The sequence below is a fragment of the Ctenocephalides felis genome, unplaced genomic scaffold, assembly GCF_003426905.1.
Source record: "Ctenocephalides felis isolate EL2017-DRISC unplaced genomic scaffold, ASM342690v1 CF-g0.4_SCAFFOLD_00845, whole genome shotgun sequence".
NCBI lineage: Eukaryota > Metazoa > Arthropoda > Insecta > Siphonaptera > Pulicidae > Ctenocephalides > Ctenocephalides felis.
In genome coordinates this window covers 1,819,596-1,844,133 of record NW_020536999.1, presented here as the reverse complement: position 1 = coordinate 1,844,133, position 24,538 = coordinate 1,819,596, and the positions used below count along the sequence as shown (strand labels likewise).

General features: G+C 27.8%; 1 protein-coding gene and 1 pseudogene across 1 annotated transcript in view; both read right to left on the bottom strand.

Moving 5' to 3' along the window:
- Positions 1-24,538, bottom strand: part of LOC113363918 (tyrosine-protein phosphatase 10D-like) — an 80,557-nt gene that overhangs the window by 44,232 nt on the left and 11,787 nt on the right.
- On the bottom strand, positions 1,894-23,088 carry LOC113363554 (annotated as a pseudogene).

The following is a 24,538-nucleotide window of genomic DNA, read 5'->3' as shown; positions in this document are numbered from 1 at the left end:
AAAATATATATATATATATATATATATATATTAGGGTGGTCCTTAATATGGACATTTTCGAATTTCCTTGCTCCCAAGAGCTAAAATAGTTTCAATTGATAAAAACAATTTCTGAAAGTTTTAGCTCTTAATATTGTCTTTTAGATAGAGCGCAATTCAATCAAAGTTTTGTATGGAAATAGCATGAAAAAATTTTCAAACATTTTGCAGAGCGTCGAATTTTCAATAAAAATGACACAAATTTTCACTTTGAATTCATTTGTCGCTAAGTTATACCTAAATAAATTTTTTTTTGAATTTTCAAATTTTTTCCATGCTATTTCCGAAATAAATTTAATTGAATTGCGCACTATCTAAAACGTTAATATTAAGAGCTAAAACTTTCAGAGAATTGTTTTTTATCAATTTGGAACCATTTGAGCCCCTGGGAGCAAAGAAATTCGAAAATGACCATTTTAAGGACCACCCTAGTATATATAATATATATATATATATATATATATACAAATTACTATATTTTTCCTACCCATGCTAACAATTTTCACCACACATATTTTTTTACTACATTACAAAGCAGTTTGCATTTTATACATTTCCTAACAACTAAATAATTTTACATCGATCTTCTCGAAAACGCGAACACCTATTTTATATTTAGTAAAAGATAAGATTACACTATAAAACATATGATTTTATTCTCAAGATAAGATAAGCGAAGAAAAAAAAATTTAGTATTAGATTTCAAACAGAAACTATCTATCTGTATCAATATATAATGTACAAAATAGTGTACGAACCGTTTATTAACGCTTATCAAAAGTTTCAATTAGATTAAATAATTTTATAAAATAAATGTTATTAATATTGTGAAAAAATGTGACTTTGATAACAAAACTGTTAGGGCCTTGATTAAGAAATGGTGAAAATAATAATAAGAGTTGGTTTTGATTAATTAATCATAAGTACTTTGATTAATCAATCATACAGGTAACTAATTCTGTTTTTTCTTAATATCCTTTTTTCTTAAAAAACTTGCTAATCCACTCACTTATTTTTATTATTTTCATTTGGATTATATTGCCATATTTTTTAATATGTATTATCTCTTTCACAATCTTATTCATTGTTTCAAAAACCACAATTGTCTGTTTTCTTAAATATATTGTTTGCTTAAATCTTATCAAGATCATGTTTCTTGACAGATGTCCTGAAGATGGAACGTACCTAGTTTCGAAACGTCGATAGTAAATAATAAAGTGTTTTTTAAAACCTTTTGTTTTTTAGTACTTATTGGATTTTTTGTTCGAAGGTCTACAGAATATATAATTAAAAATTAATTTTCACTTCTTTGTTCGTACGTTTCGACACTTGATGCATGTCATTCAGTAAATTTAAAGTATAAAAATTTGTTTTAAACAATAAATATAATTTTAAATAAATATGTTAAATTTATATACAAAAACAAAATTTATATTTAAAGTAAATAAAATATATATACCAACAAACCAAGAAAAAGCAAAAAATTAGATTTGAAAAAAGAAAAATTCAAAAAATAATATATTTGATTAATAATTTATAATTTAAAGATTATCAACAAATCTAAAGTCACAATTTCTTCCCATAAGTAAAAAAATTGTTTTGATTAAAAAAAAATCTATATATTTAAATTATTTATTCTAACACTTTTTAAAAAATCCTGTTCTTTGTTTAAACAAATTTTTGTAATTTAGATTTACTGTATAATGACACATATCAAGTGTCGAAACGTAAACAAAAAAGTGAAAATTATTTCAGCATTTTCATTTATTTTTGAAATAACTTAGTAGTGAAGCTAAATTTGATCTTACACACACCTCCTTCTAAAAAAATTCAGAATGACATACAATTAGCACGTCAGATTAAACTAGTCGACTGAAATCTTCGAGTAGTTAAAAAAACTAATGTTACTACTACAACAACAAACTTTAACCACTCACCGACTGAAGGCAATCCTATTCATTTATTGAAAGCCATGTAAAAATCGAATAAAGATTTGTGTACTATATAAAAATGTTTGAAAATTTAGCACAAGTATAAATTTTATTTCCCACGTACCTGTTTGAATTCTGAAACTGTAATGAGTATCCGTAAACTTATCTCGGGCTGTAAAAGCTCTCACTTTAACACTATAAGTAGCCCCTGCTTTAAGCGGGCCATTGCAATAACCCGAACTCTTTTTTGACTCACAGTCTTCTGTACCGATTGTAAAATCTTCCACTGATGCATTCTTAAAGGGGTAATAAGGATCAACCTAAAGAGGTAAAAGATACACATTATAATAATTTCTAATTTATAATTTGATTTAATTTTTATTATACTTACTGCTTGATATGGTAGCCACACTCTCAATCCTTGCACGTCTCTCCAGCTCAACATTTCTAAGCCTGATGAGTTCTTTGTATCGTCTTCTGCTACTATGATGGTATAGGATGTTATAGCACCATTCTTTTCTGAGAAGTAGTTTTTCCTAAACCTGATTCGAATGGTTGTCGAACTCTTACACACCTCTGTAGGAACCTAAATAGAAAATATATATATATATATATAATAAACATAAATATATATATATATATATATATATAAATCTATATATATATGTGTGTGTGTGTGTCGCTTAAAGTCTTACCACTTGAGAATTGGGTTGAGGAGGTGCCAAAATGGCATCTGCAACTTCCAGATTGATTCTGGACCATATCCAACTCTGGTCTCAGCTCTGATTTTAAACACATACGTTTTTACCAGGAACCAAATCTCGTATCACACCCTGAAATAAAAATAAAATTCTAAGAACAAATATTTTTAATATATTTTCTCCAAACTAAAAATGTTAAAATCATCTGGAGCAGAAAGATTTATGCATTAAAAACTTTCTTCATCATCGTAAAAGACAAATTTATATTTGAACTATATCAGATGGTTCGATACACATTAGTCTAGTAAATATAGCATTCTAGGTCCTCCCTCCATACAGATTTAAATTTGATCGGGCATAAAAATCAACGTACTCGACATAATTTTGGATTTTCGACATAAATCTAGATCAGATTGTTTTATGCATACTAGTGCATAACATTCTAGATACTCCCCCCTTAAAGATAAAGCACAAAAATTAACGTACTCAACATAAATCTGGATATCAAATGATACTTATACACTCTAGGTGCATAAATATAGCATGCTAGATCCTCCCCCCATAAAGGGGAATCATAATTGAACCCAAAAATCAATACTCCACATAATTGTAGATATCAGATGGTTCTATACACACTAATACAAAAACATAGCATTTTAGAATTTATGAAAATTTAAATTCAATCGAGCATAAAAATCAATTTACTGGACATAAATCTGGACATCAGATGGCTCTATACACATTAGTGTAAAAATATAGTATTCTAGATCCTCCCCCCACAAAAATTTAAATTTCATTGAGCATAAAAATCAACGTACTCGACATAATTTTGGATATCGGATGGTTCAATATAAACTAGTGCAAAAATATAGCATTTTAGATCCTCCCCCCACAAAAATTTTAAATTTACCTAGCACAAAAATTAACGGGCTCGACATAATTTTGGATATCGGATGGTTCTATACATACTAGTGCGAAAATATAGCATTCTAGATCCTCCCCCAACAAAAGTTTAAATTTGGTTGAGCATAAAAATCAACGTACTCGACATATTTTGGATATCGGATGGTTCTGTACACATCAGTGCAAAAATATAGCATTCTATATTTTCCCCCATAAAAATTTAAATTTGATCGAGCACAAAAATCAATGTACTGGACATAAATCTGGACATCAGATGGCTCTATACACAACTAGTGTGTAAATATAGCATTCTAGATCCTCCCCCCATTAAAAATTAAATTTGATCGAGCACAAAATCAACGATTTTGACATAAATCTGACGATTATATACACACTAGAACATTCTAGATCCTCCCCCTAATAAAGTAATTTCAAACAGCTGCTTACATGTTGACAAGAGGACGTTCATTAATCACGAGAGGTTTTTTAGGGGGAGGGGGGGGTGTGTTGACAAAAAATCACGAAATGTCACGTGGAGGAGGGAGGGGGGTATAGTAAGATATCACGTGTATTTATTTTTTAACTGATTTCTTCAAAAAAATCGAACATTTTCAAAGAAAAATTCAAAAAATTTACAGCTTTATCACGTAACTAAAAGTACACGCGATGTTTGGTTGACAAGGGGGCGTCCATTAATCACGAAAGGTTTTTTAGAGGGAGGGGAGGTTTGACAAAAAATCACGAAATGTCACGTGGGGGAAGGAGGGGGGTATAGTAAGATATCACGTGTATTTTTTAACTGATTTCTTCAAAAAAATCGAACATTTTCAAAGAAAAATTCAAAAATATTTACAGTTTGATCACGTAACTAAAAATACACGCGATGTTTGGTAGACAAGGGGACGTCCATTAATCACGTGAGGTTTTTAGGGGGAGGGGGGTTTGACAATAAATCCCGAAACATCACGTGGGGGAGGGAGGAGTATAGTAAGATATCAAGTGTATTTATTTTTTAACTGATTTCTTTAAAAAATAGAACATTTGCAAAGAAAAATTCAAAAAAATTACAGTTTTATCACGTAACTAAAAATACACGTGGTTAATGGACGCCTCCTCAAGGAACAAGAGAAGTGCGGAGGTTTCGGTCGGTGTTATTATTGTTGAGTCCGACATACCCATACAAAAGACTTAAGTCTGGTACGCATATAAGCATTTCCTTCCCTATACAAAAATAAAACACAAGTGTATTATCTCCTTTATCCCTTACCTGTGTCTCCTGCGGATCGAAATCAGTCCTATTAACAGCATTTCCATCAGGATGGTTCTCCTCTCCGTAAGTTATGGTGAATCTCTTCAGCACACCGTTCTTGTCCTGCTCCGCCAGGTACCATTCGAAGGCGACTTCGTTCGGCCTGATGTCGGTCGGTGCGAAACGTTCGACGCGCTCCGGAGTCGATTCTAAAGTCCGGAACGAGGCGGAGACCGGGAGACTTGAACGCAGCACCGTGGAGTGGTTGCCGGAACGGACTACTACGGTGAATGTGTAGTTCCTGGGAAAGGAAAGATATGATATTATTTTCTAAGATATTATATTATTATCTTTTTTTTATTATTATTATTTTATTGGCTTTATATTATATTATTATCTTATTATTTCTAATATTGTTATTTTGTTATATTTATTATTATTTGTCACTTATTGGTTTTTATTCTACTTTATTGTTTTGCTAGTATTATTTTTGTTAGAATACAAAATTATATCGAATACGGACCTGGTGAAGAAAGAAAGAAGTTTTAATAAAATTATCCTATTTCGACTGCCTACCCGAAGGAATAATCTTCTATATATATAAAAATAAGTCGGGTTTTCCTTCCTGACGATATAACTGCAGAACGCACGAACCGAATTCGACAATTTTGTATTCGTTGGAAAGGTCTCGGGCTCCGCAAGGTTTATAGCTAAGAAAATTAGTGGTGCATGGCATCGTACCTTAATGCAAGCTACTGAAACTTCACGCACCGTAATTAATAATTCGAGTAATGACATTAGTGAGAATTATCAGAATTATGCTTGGTCAAGTCAACGAGCAATTCTTGACGCAAAGAATAATGATGTACACGCACTGAATTTCACCATTCAATCAAAAATTGCTGGCGATTTGGTGACATACCAATGATTCCGACTGGTCTTCCGTTTGACTTCAAACGATTGCAATTTCCAGTTCGCCTTGCGTTCGCAATAACAAGTAGCAAGGCCAATCGCTTAGTGTTTGCGGGATAAATTTCAAATAGATTATTTAGAAAATCATTGTTAACGTCAGACCAAAAAAACAAAAAATATGGTTTACCAAAGAGCACTTCAATGAAACGGATAATTTGCGGATTCACATTCATTTACTTATAATTAGAGAAGTTCAACTAAAAAACACTTCATTTTTGTAATCGAAATAAATTTATTACTGTTGTGCAATAAAATCAAATTTTTCCTTTTCAAATATAAAACAAACAAAAAATTTCTTCATCTTTCTCACGAAACCATCTGGTGGCGAAACGGAGTTCGTCGGGTTTGCTAGTAAGATATAATAAAGATAAAATTATAATTAGTTATTAATTTATTAATAATTAGTAATTAAATAATTAATTTTAGATATAATTAAAATTATTTTGTAAGAAACATATTTTCATACTTTATTTCTTTTCTGATACTGTCCTTCAATATTTGAGATCATTTTCAAGATTTGAAATTTAAAGATTTTACGCCACAGATGTTTAAAGGATTTTATTTTAATTTCAGAGTGATTTTACCATCAGAAGAATCACAGTTCTCCTTCGAGAAGTGAATAATGTGAAAAAAAACAAAAATTGTACAAAATGCAAATAAACAATGAAACTAAACAAAACAAATATTAAATAAATATCAATGATAATATTAATGATTATAATGACATATATTTTCATGAGTTGTATAATAGAGTTGGAATATAAAAGTTTATATTTGAAGTAAAGTAAAAAAATGTCCTAAATCCATCGAAATACTAAAGTTCGATTTTCAACTAAGAATTATTTAAAATTTCAATATCCAAATGTATAAAACAGTTTTTACTAAATTTTACAAAATTATCTAGTTTTTACAAATGTAAACAAATTAGAAAGTCCCAAAAGAAAATTAGAAGTTATTTGAAGAAAACTGAAAAAACATCCTAAATCCACATATTGCTAATGATCAAAATACTAAAGTCCGCATTTCAACTACGAATTATTAAAAAATTTCAATATTCAGTGAATAAAACAGTTTTTACTAGATTTTAGTAAATTTTATCTAGTTTTTACTAATGTAAACAATTTATAATATCCGGGAAGAAAGTTAAAAGTTATTTGAAGTAAAGTGAAAAAATGTCCTCAATTCACGTATTACACATTATCAAAATACCAAAGTCTGCGTTTCAACTACGAATTATTCAAAATTTCAATATCCAAGTGTATAAAACAGTTATTACTAGATTTTTGTAAATTTTATCTAGTTTTTACTGATGTATATAACACAAACTGACCTGGAACAAATTTCTAAGGTATTCCAAAAAATGTAAAAAAATGTCCAATTGCTAAATATAATGTTAGAAAATAAATGTTCCAACAAGTTTTAATCAAAATTTCATTATGTAAGTGTATATAACAGTTGTCACTAAATTTTAGTGAATTTTATCTAGTTTTTACTAATGTATACAAATTATAATGTCCGAAAAGAAAATTAAAAGTTATTTGAAGAAAACTGAAAAAATATCCTAAATCCACATACATAATGAATTGCACATTATCAAAATACTAAAGTACGCGTTTCAACTACGATTTATTCAAAATTTTGAATATCCAAGTATATAACAGCCTTCACAAAATTTTAGTAAATTTTATCTAGTTTTTACTAATATATACAAATTATAAGGTCCAAAAAGAAAATTTCAAGTCGTTTCAAAAAATGTAAAAAAATGTCCTAATTTCACATATTAATTTAAACAAAAACTAACTTTAAAATTGCTCACCTGTAAGGTTTCAAATTATCAATAGTAATATTCTCCTTTTCAGTAATCGTCTGCAACAAAGACGAATCAGCATTCAAATACTGCACTTCAAAAACATCGTACTCCCCTTTGGGAGCATCCCATTGCAGAGTGATCTCATGTGCTGATATTTTGGTCGCGTTTATACCAGTAATTGGCTCAGGATCTAACCAACAAAAAAACATTAGTCACAAAACCAGTATAATAATAATCTATTATTATCATTATTATTATTATTATTATTTCTTCTTACATATTCGATCCTGTCGTTTCAAAGGTTGGCTCAGAACTCCATCGCTAACAGTCCACACAGTGATATCGTACAGTTTTCCTGGTGTGAGTCCAGTGAATTTAACACGTCTCTCTTCATCATCTGCAGATTTTTCTTGGACCAATTCTCTGCCCAGGGCAAATCTATATGCATCGAATCTTGAGCTCTGTTGAGGAGTTGGAGTGTATCGTAAGGTTAGACTGTCTCGGGACACCTGATCGTTGATCACTACCAGTTCGGACTGAATAAGTGGCACTAAAAAAGAAATATAAATTGTAATGGATAATAGATAGTTTTGGTACTATAAATTAAAACTCCAGTAAAATTTTTGTAAAACGTCTACAAATCTTATAAACCGCCTGAAAATGCAATTCTATAATACAAAGCTATCTATGAACTCTTAATACTCTAATTTTCTCACATATTATCTTTAGTTTATAATTTGTACACTCTAAAATATAACTATAATTTATTATTGCCTTGGGCGTTGAATAAATAAATAAATGATAAATTCAGTCAAAAAACTAGAGAAAAACTTCCGGAAGTAAAAAAAAAAAACTAAAAAAAATGCAAAGCAAAGCAATATCATTAATAATAGTAAATTATAAAAACAATAACTTATCAAATTAATAAAAAATTGCACAATGTTAGTTAAAAATGTTCATTCCTAAAGCAACACACACACTGCCAAAATAGCAAACCTGATAATCGGATACAAACCCAAAAAACAACATATGTCTACATTTGTATCTGCAATTGAAATTATAGAATGATAAAATAGCTACAAGACTGCTTTTGTGTACATAATATTTGTTTTAATATATTTAATAAGGTTTTGAGTGATCAATTAAAATCATTGTTTAAAAGTCTGTAAAGAAAGGTTAGTTCCAGACATTATTTTTTATATAGCTTAACAGAAACTAAAAAAAAATTACTACAAATGTGTAAACTATCTTATATACACCGATACAAAAATTTGTGTAATTTTGTGTAAGTTTGAATTCCATCTTAAGTATTATGTAAGTTTTCAATAATGGATTCAGGATCCTTTATCAATTATTGTCATATTTTTACTGCTACTAGTCATAACCATTTTTACTTACTTGTTCTAGTAACAAGTTCTGTTTTATCGCTGTTCAACCCATAAGAAGTTGTATAAATCTCAAATTTATACTCCACTCCTGGTTTCAAATCCCCGATTAAAATCCTCACAGGTTTGTTTTCATCAAAATTATCATTCATCATTGCTGAAAAAGTGCTGCTGCTGTTTGAAGAAGAAGTCATTGCTGGATTTTGAATACCTAAGAGAAATATATATTGAGAAAATGTACTGTGAAAACTAAATCAATTGCATCACAACAAATAATAAATATCTAACAAACAACTATTAAAGTATGTTCAGAACAATTCATGATAGTAGAAATATTTGTCATTTGATGATTTTTTCATTTATGTTATTATTTTTGTATTACCGTTTTTATTTTATTTTTATTTTAACTTTTTTTTTTAATTTATATTCAATTTATTGTATTTTTTCTTTTTTGCACATATCAATTTTGTAAATAAGACATTAAAGTCTTGATTAACAAGAATAAACTAGCTGTAAGTGGAATTCTGTCTTAAGGCAATTAAGGCATTGTGCCTTAAGGCAAATTGCTGGAACTTCCCGTACCAAAAATTATTATTTTTTTAAAAACAATTAACATTTTTGAAAAAATTTTACTTCGAAAAAATTAGATTTTTGAGAAACTATATATGTGGACAAAAAATTACTTTTTTAAAAAAATTTTTTTTTGAAAAGAAAAATGTTTTCTTCATTTTGATATATTTTGGAAATTCTGAAGGTTTTTTCAAAGCAATCGTACTGCTTTCACTGCATAAAGACAAAATATCAAAGCGCGTAAGCGCCGCATCGCCGTCTAACGCGTAAACATTGGTACGGAACCCATGGGAATGTAAACAAAATTTATACTTATTGTTAAAATCTCTATAAAATATCTGATAATTTGATGTGCATATGTCTAATGATCATTTTTGACCGCCAAATGGCTCATTTTTTACCTTTTCCTCCATATCTCCAAAGTCGTTGGACCTGCCTTTCCAAAATTTTGAACAGTTCTTCATTTAGTCAATACAAATAAAATATTTTTTGAATTATTCAAATCGGACGCTCCGTTCTCGTAAAAACTGAGTTACCGTTTTCGGCACTTTTTGCCCCGTATCTTCTGAACGGCTAGACCTACCTTTGCCAAAAACTAATCAGCACGTCTCCTTATCAATACAAATCGAATGTTTTTTAGATTATTCAAATCGGTTGATTCGTGTTCCCGAAATCGTCGACGAAATTTTGTATCCGCACATAATACATACACACACATACACACACACACATACATCCAATTTTTCTAAGGTATGCCAAAATGTTAAGAAACCTCTGAAACGTAAAGATATATAAAAATTTTCATTTTCGATTTTTTTGCGATTACTATAACTTGCCCTACGGGAAGTTAATTATAACAAAAAAAAAAAAATTGATGATTTTCTTAAATTTGTCACATTTCAAAATAAAGAAAACATTATTTTTCAAAGTCTTTTTTCTAAAAAAGTCAATTTTTTTCAAAAAATTAAAATTTCTCAGAAATCTAATTTTTCAAAGTTTTGCAAACATTTTTTTTAATAATTGAGTTTTCGGTACGGAAAGTTCCAGCAATTTGCCTTAAGGCACGATGCCATACACCACTAGTTCTCAATTTATTTTCTATTATTTACCTGAATGTGAATTTGCAAACAATCTATCAGTGATAGCACCAGAACCAGTCGAATACATATTCATCAAGGATTGTTCTGAGATATTCTTTCTTTGGATCTGACTAGGATCTTCCGTAGGCCACCAGCTGATAACATAGTTCTCAATTCTTCCTTCCGGTCTTGGATATTCCAAGGTTATGTTGTTGGAATCCGTTATTGGAGTTATGTTTTCAATTTGATTAGGACCTAAGAAGTAAAAGACACATTTGTTAAACAAACTTACAATATAATAAATAATTGAATTAATAGCAATTTGTACTTACGGACTGTATGGTTGGCTTGTTGTGGACTAGAACTCTCGACACCATAGCTGACAGTGTTCACCTGAATGGTATATTTCTCACCAGGAGTCATATCGGTTATTTCAGCCTCAGTTACCTTTAAAAATATTAGCATTAATGGTAAATCATATTTTTAAGTTATAGAAGTTGCAAAAAAATCGACAAAAATATGTATGTGAATGTGTGTGTGTGTGTGTGTGAGGTATTAATAATAATAATAGTAATAATCAAACTTTATATATGTATTAACAGCCGGCAAATATTGTTTTGTCTCTAAATAATAAAGTCAATGAAGAAGAAAAATAAAAATCACCATTTTAAGAAAAATATTAGGAATTTTTCAAAAACCACTTTCAAAATAACAAATTTTCGATTGCAATTGCTTTGAAAAAAATTCAAGATTTCCAAAATATTTCAAAATAAAGAAAACATTTTCTTTCAAAGAGAGTATTTTGAAAGAAAATATTCAAAAATTAGATTTTTTCAAAGTTTAAAAAAAAGTTTTAATTTTTTTAAAAAAAATTAATTTTTTGTACGGAAGGTTCCAGCAATTTGCCTTCAGGCACGATGCCATACACCACTAGTTTATATTAACTTCCCGTAGAGCAAGTTATAGTAATCGCAAAAAAATCGAAAATGAAATTTTTTATATATCTTTACGTTTCAAAAACTTCTGAACATTTTGGCATACCTTAGAAAAAATTTATGTATGTGTGTGTGTATGTGCGTGTGTGTATGTGTGTTCGAATACAAATTTTTGTCGACGATTTCGGAAACACTGATAAAGCGATTTGAATAATTTAAAAAACATTCGATTCGTATTGATAAAGAGACGTGCTGATTAGTTTTTGACAAAGGCAGGTCTAGCCGTTCCGAAGATACGGGGCAAAAAGTGCCGAAAACGGTAACTCAGTTTTTAAGAGAACGGAGCGTCCGATATGAATAATTTAAAACACATTTTACTTGTATTAACAAGATAAAGAATTTATGAAATTTTCATAAAGGCAGGTCTAGCGTTTTCGGAGATCTAATAAAAAAAGTAAAAAAAAAAAGCCATTTGGCGGTCAAAAATGATCATTAGACATATGCACATCAAATTATCAGATATTTTATAGAGATTTTAGTATAAAGTATAAATTTTGTTTGCATTCCTATGGGTTCCGTACCAATGTTTACGCGTTAGACGTCGACGCGGCGCTTACGCGGTTTGTTATTTCGTCTTTATGCAGTTAAAGCAGTACGATTGCTTTGAAAAAAAGTTTAGATCTTTCAAAATATGTCAAAATAAAGAAAAAAAAAATTTAAAAAAAAATTTTTTTTTTCAAAAAAAAGTAAATTTTTGTCTAATTGTTTGTCAAAAATCTTATTTTTTCGAAGTAAATTTTTTACAAAAATGTTAATCGTTTTTAAAAAAAAAAATAATTTTTGGTACGGAAAGTTCCAGCAATTTGCCTTGAGGCACGATGCCTTAATTGCCTTAAGACAGAATTCCACTTACAGCTAGTTTACATTATTCTTCAAATTACCTTCACAGCTGACAGTCGCACCCACTGTTTATCAGACTCTGTACGATATCTGATGGCATATTCTGAAAATGTAGAATCTTCAGGTTCCGTCCAATGTACCAGCACAGAATTGCTTTGAACTTTCTGCACGCTCATATTTTGAGGAGGATTTGGATCTGAAAATAAAGAAAAACATACAAACTACTACTCGGTCCTTATGTACAATATTAATACTTTATTATTATTGAGTACTTACAAACTGCTTGGAAATAATCATGTGGTTCACTTTTCAATCCATGACTTATGGCAAAAACTCTGACTTCATACCCGGCACCAGGATGTAGATCTCTGATCACTAAATTGGAATCTGTACTGATCTGTTTGTGGACATCGTTTGTATCATTCCTAAATCAAAATAACATAAACCAAATATTAGACAGCAATGAATATAATTTTGGTATCTTTTATATATAATTTTATATATAATAAATGAATCGCAAAATGTGTTGGTAAGCGCATAACTCAACAACGCCTGAACCAATTTGGTCAATTCTGTTTTTAAAATGTTCGTTGAAGTCCAAGGATGGTTCTTACGGCAAGAAAAAACCGAATAATTGCCGGGAAAACCCTAAAAACAGCCCTTTTCTTTTTCATATACAAACGTTTTCCACCAAAAATCAATAGTAGAATCAATTTGAGCTTTATTGCTATTATATAAAGTTCATATTAAATCACGTATACGCCTTCTTAACGATTATTCGGATTTTGATAAATTTTTCTGAAAGTTGTTAAAGAAATTTTCTAGGATGTATGTGATTATAAAGTAGTGGGATGTATGTGCAATATTGTAGAAATAAATGGAAAAAATTGCAAAAACGACATGTCATTGTTTGCATTGAAAACAAATAAAAACTATCATCTGCCAAAAATTTCAATTTACTCATGAACCTAGACAATATTAGAATATGTATAATAAATTTATGATTATGAATAAGAAAAATAAAATGTCTACATTATTATTGCCAAAAAGCAGCTGAGATGTGCCAGAAATTAAATTAATATAAAATACAGTATATGTATGGCAGATTGAATGATACACATATAAACAGGATATGACAAATTAATTCATTTAAAATATAAAATTAAGTATTAATCAGGGCCCGTCCTACCTTTAAAACGATGCATGCGAAAAATACGACTATATAAATATAAATTTATAAAATTTAAATAAAATATAAAATTTTCAATATATAATTTCTTTGCAACTTTTACTAATCTTTCCACAATATTTTTAAAATTCGTAAAAATTTCACTTAATGCATACAATTCGGCCCTCACGATATCGATTAGGAGAAGTTTAAGATGCTATTTTGGATATCTTAAGTAATAAAAAATTAAATTAATTTAATCCAACATGAAGTATAAGTGTTATGTTATGGTTATGGTTACGTTATACCGTTTAAAAGACTTCAATTTCCAATATAGTGTGAGAATTGAAACTCATCATTTTATTTAAAGCAGTTGTACATTTAACATCGCTCATATTATAAATGTATATGTATTTTGGCGTCAAGAGTAATTTAAAAAACAATAATTATTATTTTTAGGTAAACGGTAAAATTATATTAAAAATTGTAGACACTTGTAATGTCTGTCGTCGGATCATCTAGTTTGTAATAGATTATTATACCTTCTGTACATAATTTCATAGTTCTCTTGTCTCGAGTTGACATCAGACTTCCAGCTAATGTTGAGACCGTTCTTGATCGGTCTGAGGTCTTCGATAATTGGTGAGGACGGTCTGGTAGCTATGTATAATACTGTTTCGTTTGACTCCATATCTTTAGAGACTGCCTAGAATAATAAAAAACAGTTTAAAGAATCTCTATGGTGGAATAAAGTAGAAGATCATGTAGAAAAAATAATGTGTAATTAGATATATATATATATAAAATATATATATATATATATATATATATATAATTTCTTTCCCCTTACCTGTACGGTTATAGAATAATTCCTCCCAGGCAAAAGACTCTCCAGCATAACACTTGTGTTGTTGCTAAGAATGGTGTTACTATCACCATTGTAAGTTTCGACTTCGTGATAAGATATTTTAAAATTATCCTGCTTGCTCGTATTCTGAGCTGACCAGGATATCGAAATGATTCCTGTTCTGTCGTTTGTGTCTGTGCGAAGATCTTTCACAGGGAGAGGTTCTAGGTAAAAGATACAAATTGTAAATAAAATTTCCAAAGTAAAAAAAAACAAACTCAAATTTTGATAAATCACTCGTTAGTTTGATTGGTAATTAAGTAAAATCAGTTAAACTTTTTTTACAAACAAAATAAAATGCAATTTAATTCAAATACAAGCAGCAGCAACACAAGTCATTCATTGTTTTCAGATTTTTTTTAATGAACAATTCAGCAAAATGCAAACAAACAAAATTCAATCAAACAAACAAATTACACAAATCTCCTCTAGTTTAATTGACTGAAAAAAACAGAACTTTGTCAAAGGCTTTACCAATTTTATTTAAATATACAATATTTATTCATACTACAATCAGATCATCCCCAAGATTTGGACATAAAAATAAATAAATTATAATAAATAATAAATTTTATTTGACAAGATATTGTTGATTTTAAAATAATTCAATACGCCTAAACTCCGTTAAAAAATTATGTGCACTTCAAAATAAGGTTTATGTTACGTAATGAAAATTTTTAAAATTTGACCTCTGCATAAAAAAGTTGCAACAGATAATTCCAATTGATAATTATAGCCCATAAATAAATAAACAAATTATTAACTTCCCGTAGGGTAACTTGTAGTAATCGCAAAAAAACGAAAATGAAAATTTTTTTATATTTTATATCTTGATTTGTAATTTTTAGTAAAGCAGGTCTAGCGGTTTCGGAGATCTAGTAAAAACAGTAAAAAAAAAAACGCCATTTGGCGGTCTTGGCGGAAAATATAAGATGTTTTATGGAGATTTTAATAATATGTTAAGAATTTTAATAATATCAATTTTATTTACATTTCTATGGGTTCCGTAGAATAGATTATCCGATAGACATCGACGCGACGCTTAAGCGCTTCAATATTTCGTCTCTATGCAGTTAAAGAAGTGCCATTGCTTTGAAAAAAAGTTCAAAATTCCAAAATATTTCAAAATAATAAAAAAAAATTTTAAAGACAATTTATTAAAAAAAATTAAATTTCTCAAAAATCTATTTTTTTTTTTAGAAAATTAATCTTTTTTAAAAAAAATAATTTTTGGTACGGGAAGATCCAGCAATTTGATGCGGCGCTTTGCTACGCAGCTAAGGCTGCGCGACTGTTTGAAAAAATGTTCAAAATTTCTAAAATATTTCGAAATACTAAGAAAAATCATGTTTTTCAAAAATTTTAAATTCTCAAAAATCGATTTTTTTCAAGGTTTAAAAAAATTTGAATCTTTTTTTAAAAAATTAAATTTTTGGTACGAAAAGTTCCAGCAATTTTCCTTATGGCACGATGCCATACATGACTAGTTCAATTAATAATTATTTAATTACATATTAAATTATTTAATAATATATTATTTATTTACAACTTACTCAGTGTGACTTCTCCTGTAGCAGGCCACGAGGTGACTTTACCAGAAACCGTTTTGACAACAACCTGGTAATTCTGTCCAGGTTCCAAATGATCTCTAAATTCCCAAGAATTTTGATCCTCTCTATTCCTGGTCACTGGCTGGACACGTCTCAAAGAAGCCAAGGATAATTGGTACTTGTCAAATTCACTGAAAAAAAATAATAATTGTATAATAAACTCAAATAAAGCGTCGATGTTGTCTTAGCCATATATTATTGACAACTATTTTTACAAATAACCAAAATCTGGTAGGGGGCTTTTGACCCGCCATTTTGAGCCTTTAATTTTATTTTTTATTATGATGTAAAATTTAGTTGTTAATAATACATGGCTAAGACAACATCGACGTTTCATTTGAGTTTATTATACACTTTGGTCCTTCGAGCCGGATTTTGGTTATTTGTAAAAGCACACCGTTAGATGGCGACATAATTAATTATATTTCATCCAATAATGATCAATCAGTATTATTACAAAAAAATTAACTATATTATATTTTATTACCTGATTCCTTTAGGAGCCTCCCACAAAACTTTGAAAGAATGACTAGTAATTGAGTTTTTGTCGAATGTTATATTCAGAGGCCTCAATGGAACAGTTCTGTATTGAGCAGTTGTCGGAGCACTGATTTCATCTTCTGACATCGTCTGCACTGATATATTATATGCACGACCTTTAAGGACACAAAAATATAGTATAAAATTCTTTATTTAATTAAATATTTAGGATACATTTTCTATATGTTATTACATAATGCAACCATCAAATTTTCACCCTCCTCCCGCACATCCCTATTTTATTATCTTAATCATTATTAATAACTTTGTATATATTTTTAAATTAATTATTTCAATTAATATTGTCCTGAGCTTAAAATAAAGCTTAATCCTTTTTTAAATTTCAAACTAGTTTAATTTCTGATAAAATGTAAGACACACACATGTGGCTATTGAGTGTTTGAATGCATAAAACTTATTTTACATGGAATACAATATGAATTGAATTTTTTACATTGTGTAGAAATAATACGGTCAATTATATCCATTATATGCATAACACACAACAAGTAATCGAGTACAGCTATTCATATATATAATTAATATTAATCATAGTAATTTATTCCGGTTCATATTCTTACCAGGAACAAGTCCTTTGAATGCAGCTTGTGCAGGACCAGGAGGCTCTTCTTCCTTTTGGACGTACAGAATACTTTCTAGGGCATCCGGAGGTTCAATGGACACCTGTTAAATAAAGAAGATAATATATTTTATTAAAAAAAAAATACTTAAAAATACTTTTTCAATTAAACTGGTTTTACTTAATATAATCGCTCATCACCATTTTTATGTCAGTGTGTTAAAATTATGGGAAGGAGTATTGTGGCAACAAAGTTTTTAGAAAGTCTGGCAGGTCAAATTACAATAAGGATCGTTATTGATCATGTTATAACATGTAAATTGGCTTAAACTCGCTTTGAATATTAAATTACCATTTTTATTTGAGCTCGTTTGCTATCAATTATTTTCTTCCATAACCAATGAGTTCTTAAAAGTGTAATTTGTAATATTTTATTCTATAATTACCAATTAATTGTTTATTACCTTATAATGTGTATAAACACCTGCAGGATAAGGTGGTTGCCACAGAACTAGCAGAGTCGTTTCATTTCTGAACCAGACGATAAACTTTCCTGGAGTATTTGGTTCTATAAAAACAAATAATTTAAATATATTATATTATATATATATATATCTTGATATATATATATATATATATATATATAAATATATGTATATTAAACATAATATAATTATTTATAATAAATATAAAAAAATATATTATTTGCTAAGTACAAACCAATGTGACGTCTGAATCTTTCCCATACTGAGTGCGTGTAAAATTTTTAAAAAGAATTCAATATTATTAAATTACAAATATATAAAAATGTAAAAAAACAAACAAATGAAAAGATCATGAATTAGGCTTAAAAATTATCATAACATTATATATTTATATTACAGCAATAATTAAGGCTAATTAAACATTTTTTTCTAGTCTTTCTTCAAAAATTTTCTCTTCAAATCAAATTTAATAAGTTTCACGTTATTCAAATTTATTTCTTATTGTTTATCAAACTAATATTTTTATTTATGAATAAATAAATTAAAAGCATGGTTTTATATAATTTTTTTCTAAGGTAAATTGCGTTTAATATAAATAATGTTATATTTAGTAATCTTTAGTAAATTTAAGATAAGACAGTTTATAGTAGAACGTTTAATTAGAATCATTTTGAATGTTCCTATTGCAATACAATTTTTGCTGGAATAGTGCTTATATAAAAATAATTTTTAAATTTTCCTACTCGTGGAAATATTTCTACTGCTATAGTGTTGTAATTAAATAAATCTTATAATGTTTGTACTCATGTTAAAAAACTATTGCTGCTAAAACGTTTCAATATGAAAAATCCTTACATTTTCCAATTTGTGGTAAAATTTTAACTGCTATAGTGTTATAATATAAATAATTCTTAAATTTTCCTCTTAGTGGTAAAAATTCAGCTGTTGTAGTTTTTTAATATAAATATTCATAAAATTTTCTTCTCTCAGTAAAATTTCAGCTTCTTTAGCGTTGTAATAGAAAAAAGTCTTAAATATTGCTACTCCTGGTAAAATTCCTGCAGCTATAACGTTTTAAAATAAAGTATTCTTTAATTTTTCTAATTATAAATAATTATTCAATTTTTCTGCTCATGATAAAATTCCTGCTCCTAAAACGTTTTAATACATGTAATTCTTAAACTATTACCGATCATGCTTTAATATAAATATTTTTTTAAATATTCCTAATTCGTGGTAACATTTTGCTGCTATAACGTTTTGATATTAATAATGCTTATATTTTGGTAATAGTCATAAAATTTCTGCAGCTAAAACGTTTTAATGCATATAATTCTTAAATTATTCGTGCCAATGCTTTCATATAAATATTTTTAAATTTTTTTGCTGTTCTCATACTGAGTTGTAATATATATAAATCTTTTACTTGTGGTAAAATTTCTGCTACTATAAGCCACAGAATCCTTCCCCTCGTACTGAGTATAAGCCTGAACCTGATAGGTAGCACCTGGTGTCAACTCTCTTAAAGAATATTGCTGAACTCCTTCAGCTATCGATATGGATTGTGTACCAGATTGGGGATCAGATATTGGAATAACCTAAAAAAAATGTACAGTATAAATGAAAAATATTAAAATGAACGATATCAGGTAGTCGAGGAGTTTCTGGTACCTTTAATTTAAAACTAGAAAAATGTCCCTGGTTTGGAGGATTCCATGACACCAGAGCCTGTTTGCCTCCTCGAACATTCACCGAAAGGTTTGATGGTGGATCAGGAGCTGTAAAAATTAAATAATTATAATATATATAATTATACAATAATAATAATAGGTTGTCAAATATCTCCCTTCCGCCTTTTTGTATTATAAACCAAGATTTGAAGGAGATTAATCAATATTTTTATACTAGATTTAGAATTAGTGTAAAATGTAAGTAAATTTATATTTTATATTATTTATTCACACCCAAGGCAATAATACAATATAATTACATTTTAAATTGTACAAATTATAAAAACTAAACATAATATGTGAGAAAATTTGAGTATTCAGATTCAAAGATAGCTTTGTATATATACATAACATTTAATATAAACTACAAATATATAACATTGAATAAAACTAATAATATTAAACATTTAAAAAACTATAAATCACTACTTAAGACGGTCATTTAAAGATATTTTTTTCTGGCTTGTAAGATATATTAGAATTGTTATATTACATATATTAGAATGATATTATCGTGAATATAAATGAGCAGTATTGATAATATTATCCAAAATCAGCTAAATTTTCACCTTCCTCCTGCAACAAACCCTAACTAGGCAAATTTTTAATCATAATATACTTTTATATGTTATTTATTAGAAAACAGATGGAGGAGAAGTTCAAAGAGTTGTATTGGCTAATTGGCAGGATTTCAAATATGTGCTATGAAAACCAACTCCTTCTATATAAAACGATAATTGTCCCAATCTGGACATACGGCATTGAGCTATGGGCGTGCGCAAGAAATTCAAATATAAAAAATACAAGTAGCGCAATCGAAATTTTAAGATGCATTGTGAACGCACTCTGGTATGTTACAAATGACACCCTACATAAAGACCTAAAAATAAAAACTATTAATGAAATAATAAAAGAAAAGGACAAAAAATACCACGAAAACTACCAGGTCACCCAACATATATTTAAAAGAATTAAGCGAGGAATATCCCACGCAAAGATTGAAAAAAATGGCCTTACGATCTTAAATAAAATCTCATAAATAAAAAAAGAGATATCTCATAGGAGATAATCTCTTAATTGCATTAACATTACAGCACATTGTCTTAAAAAATGTATATTATTTTGATTGACAATAAAACTATGCAAATAAAAAAATATATATACTTTTATACTATCTATCTCTCATAATTTTCTACATATTATGAAAAGAAAGTGGTTTTTCGAAGAAAAATCTAAATATATTTTCTTAAAATCGTAATTTTTATTTTTCTTCTTTATTGTCTTTATATATAATAATATTTGCCGGCTGCTAATAAATATATATAAAAAAATTCTAGCTATCATGAGAAGAAAGTGGTTCTTGGAAAAAAAAAATACAAATATTTTTTAAGCCGGCTGTTAATAAATATATAAAATTTGATTATTACTATTATTACCTGTCGTAATACTTGCGGTCCACGTCCAACCAATCTTTTAAGGTATCATTAGAATAATATAATCTAAATTCGTATTTAGTGCCAGGTAGGCCCTTGGAAAATTGTATCACATCGCCCACAACGTCACCATAAAACATAAAAAAATTATAAAAATTATTAACAAATTTTGATTATTGTCTTTAATGATGAGGTAATTGTTTTTTTTTATCCTTTACCTGCTGGTATGGTGGTATTGGGTTCTGGTACACCACGACTGGGGGCCTGTAGTCGAGCTGTAAAAAGCCCTAATTGCCCACCGAGGTTTCCTGGAATTTCTATCAATCACCAATCGGCACATAATGAATACTGAAAAGGAAAAAAATAAAAAAATGTTAACTTATAAGTGTATTACTAAGTTGTTATTTCTTTAAGTTTCTGATAATTTTGTGAATATTTTCGTAAGTTTCTTCATAGTTATTATGTTGTTGATGTTTTTTTGGGATCTTTTGATTCAGAATTGTTGTGCTTCTAATCCAGCTACTTAATAATAATAAAATTATTTTATTTTAGTCACTTTTTATAAGTAAAAAGGTCTGAATAATATTTATTAATATTGATTACGGTTTGGTTTTGAATAAATAAATAAATAAGCAAGTTGCATATTTTTGATTTGGAAAGGCAGTCCAATCTGTTCCGAATACGTTGAAAAATTGGTTATATAATCTTTTAAAAATAAAAAACCGAATATCTCATTTATACATAATAATTATAAGATATATTATTGAAATTTCTCTTAATATTTAAAATTAAATTTTTCCAATCACACTTTAGAACTTTAATAAAATATTATCTTATAGACAATTTTATTAGCATCCATTTTATAAATAATATTTTTTAAATGTTTATAAAATTGGCATTGAAGTTTTTTAAGATTCGAGTGAAACGTTTGAATTTTAATTATAATATCAATTTTTATAGCGCTTTATTATTTGTGTATATATTTATTCCAGAAATTTTGGAATCTGTTTTAACAAATAAAAAACTTTCAAATGTTTATAGAATATGCATTGTGAATTTATAAGATTAATTTTAAGCTAAGATTTTGATAGAAACTTTTACATCTTTATTATAATATATCAATATCTATTTTTGGGTTCTGTACCTATAATAAAAATTTCCAAAATTTTTATAAGATTCTCACTGGAAACTTATAAAATTCGTTCAAAGCAAAAGTTCACTATTCAAGCAAAATTATAGTTAAACGATTTTAAATATTACATAGTATTAATATGGGGGGCTTCGTTATTTTAATATTTATAAAATCAAAAATAACAGCAAATAATTTTAAAAATAAATTCAGTGCTAATTATATAAATGAATTTAACTTTTTGTTCTTATTTTATCGTTCTTTTGTATTAGTTGTTATATTGTTGACAAATATTCAGAATAAGATTCTAACCGTTAGAATGTTAGATATATATCTATATATATATATATATATATATATATATCTATATATATATATACATGTTGCTAAATAAAACGTCTAACGGGATTCACTGTCATGGAAATTCTGCGTTCCCACACACTTCAATATATAAAAAACATTTATATATATACATATATATAGATATATAATAAATATATATGTGTGGTGTGTTATTTTTTTAATTTCACACATTGCACATTAATTAAATGTCATCATTAATTTTTTCTTAACTTCTTCAATTATGATTCGAGCGTAAAAACTAAAATGAAAGCGTTTTTATTCCACGAGCGTGATGAATGCATATAAACATTTAATATAGATATATATAGATATATATAATAATATATATATATATATTTATATAAAATTAACCTATAAAAAGATTAATTATAAATTTTTCTTTCATTTAAAATTTCGAAAACAGCTTCGGTTTTGCTTTCTCGTTCTGAAATAAATTGTTATTTACATTTTTATTGTTATTATATTTTTAATAACTACATATTGCAAAAGTATATGAATTAACATAAGAATTAAGTCCTGTCTCTGTTTTTCTGCTAATTATCTATGACCAGTCTTACAGAATTAAACTGCAATTATGAATGTGTGAATTGGTTTTTAGTAATTTTAAAAATTAGAACATTACACATTTTTGCACGAAAATTGATGCATCATACCGCCAATTGAGCACATTTTAATTTCGCGCTAATTTTCTAAAACTGAGTCGTAGTAAAAAAAAATACAGTTATTGGATTCTGATTTCATGTTTATTTGAGACAAAAAGATAATGTAATTTATTCATTAATAATATAATCTATAAATGCTATCCGACATGTACAGAATTCTTCATCTCCATTTATCAAATGCATTTGTATAGACAAATATGATAAATGAAGCATTTATATCAATTTCAAGAATTTTATATCAGAAAAATATCATAAATATATTCAAAAGGTATTTGTGTCAAATGTAAATATTTAAAAATATCAAATGAATCGATTGTCAACAAATTACGTTGTGTTTTGAAATAGTTTGGCGATAATATTTTATTGCGCTAAGAAGTTAGCGATTTGGAATATTAATAATAAATCAGGAGTCCACAAGGAGTGCGATAGGACCAACAGAAATGAAACAGTATGAAATAATGAAATATTTTAAAACATCACTATATATAAATATATAGATATATAAATCTTTTTCAGTGTATAACATTTAACGATATAATAATAAAATCAGGAGTCGCACAAGGGAGTGCGATAGGACCAACAAAAATGAAACAACATGAAATAATATAAATATTTTTAAACATCTTATTATCTTATATATACATATATAAATCTGTTTCAGTGTGAAAAATTTAACGATTTAGATATTATTATAGAATTAGGAGTCGCACAAGAGAGTGCAATAGAACCAACAGAAATAAAACACGATATAATAAAAATATTTTTAAAAACATATATATATATATATATATATATATATAATACATATATAAATCTGTTTCAGTGGGTAACATTCAACGATTTAGAATATTGATAATAAAATCAGGAGTCGCACAAGGGAGGACGATAGGACCAACAGAAATGAAATATTATAAAATAATTAAAATATTTTTAAAACATCACTATATATACATTTATACATACATAATTCTTTTTCATGTGTAACACACTTGTCCAAGAATGTGGAACAAAAGACTTTCACCCTATGCATTGTGAATAATTTAAATAAATTTACATGTTGGAATTTATAATATACATATGTGTGTGTGTTTGTGTGTGTGTGTATCTTTATAAATTTGTATCCTTATCCTCCCCCTAAACGGCTGGTCTAATTTTGATGAAAGATTTTATATTAAACCAAGTGCTATAGAAATTGGTATAAATTAAATTCAAAAATGCAATTATGTAAAAATAAGAGACAATTAGCGAAAAATAATTTATCATTGTTTATTAATTATTAATTATTAATTAACCATTAATTTGGACACAACTGATGACATTTTCATAAATATCATTTCTGACAAGTTGTATTCAAAATGCTATTATATGATAAATTCTGCGTAAGTAAAATGTAATGCTATTACTATTACCAAAAGGCTATTAAAATGAAAAACAAAATATAACAGAATAAACTTTAG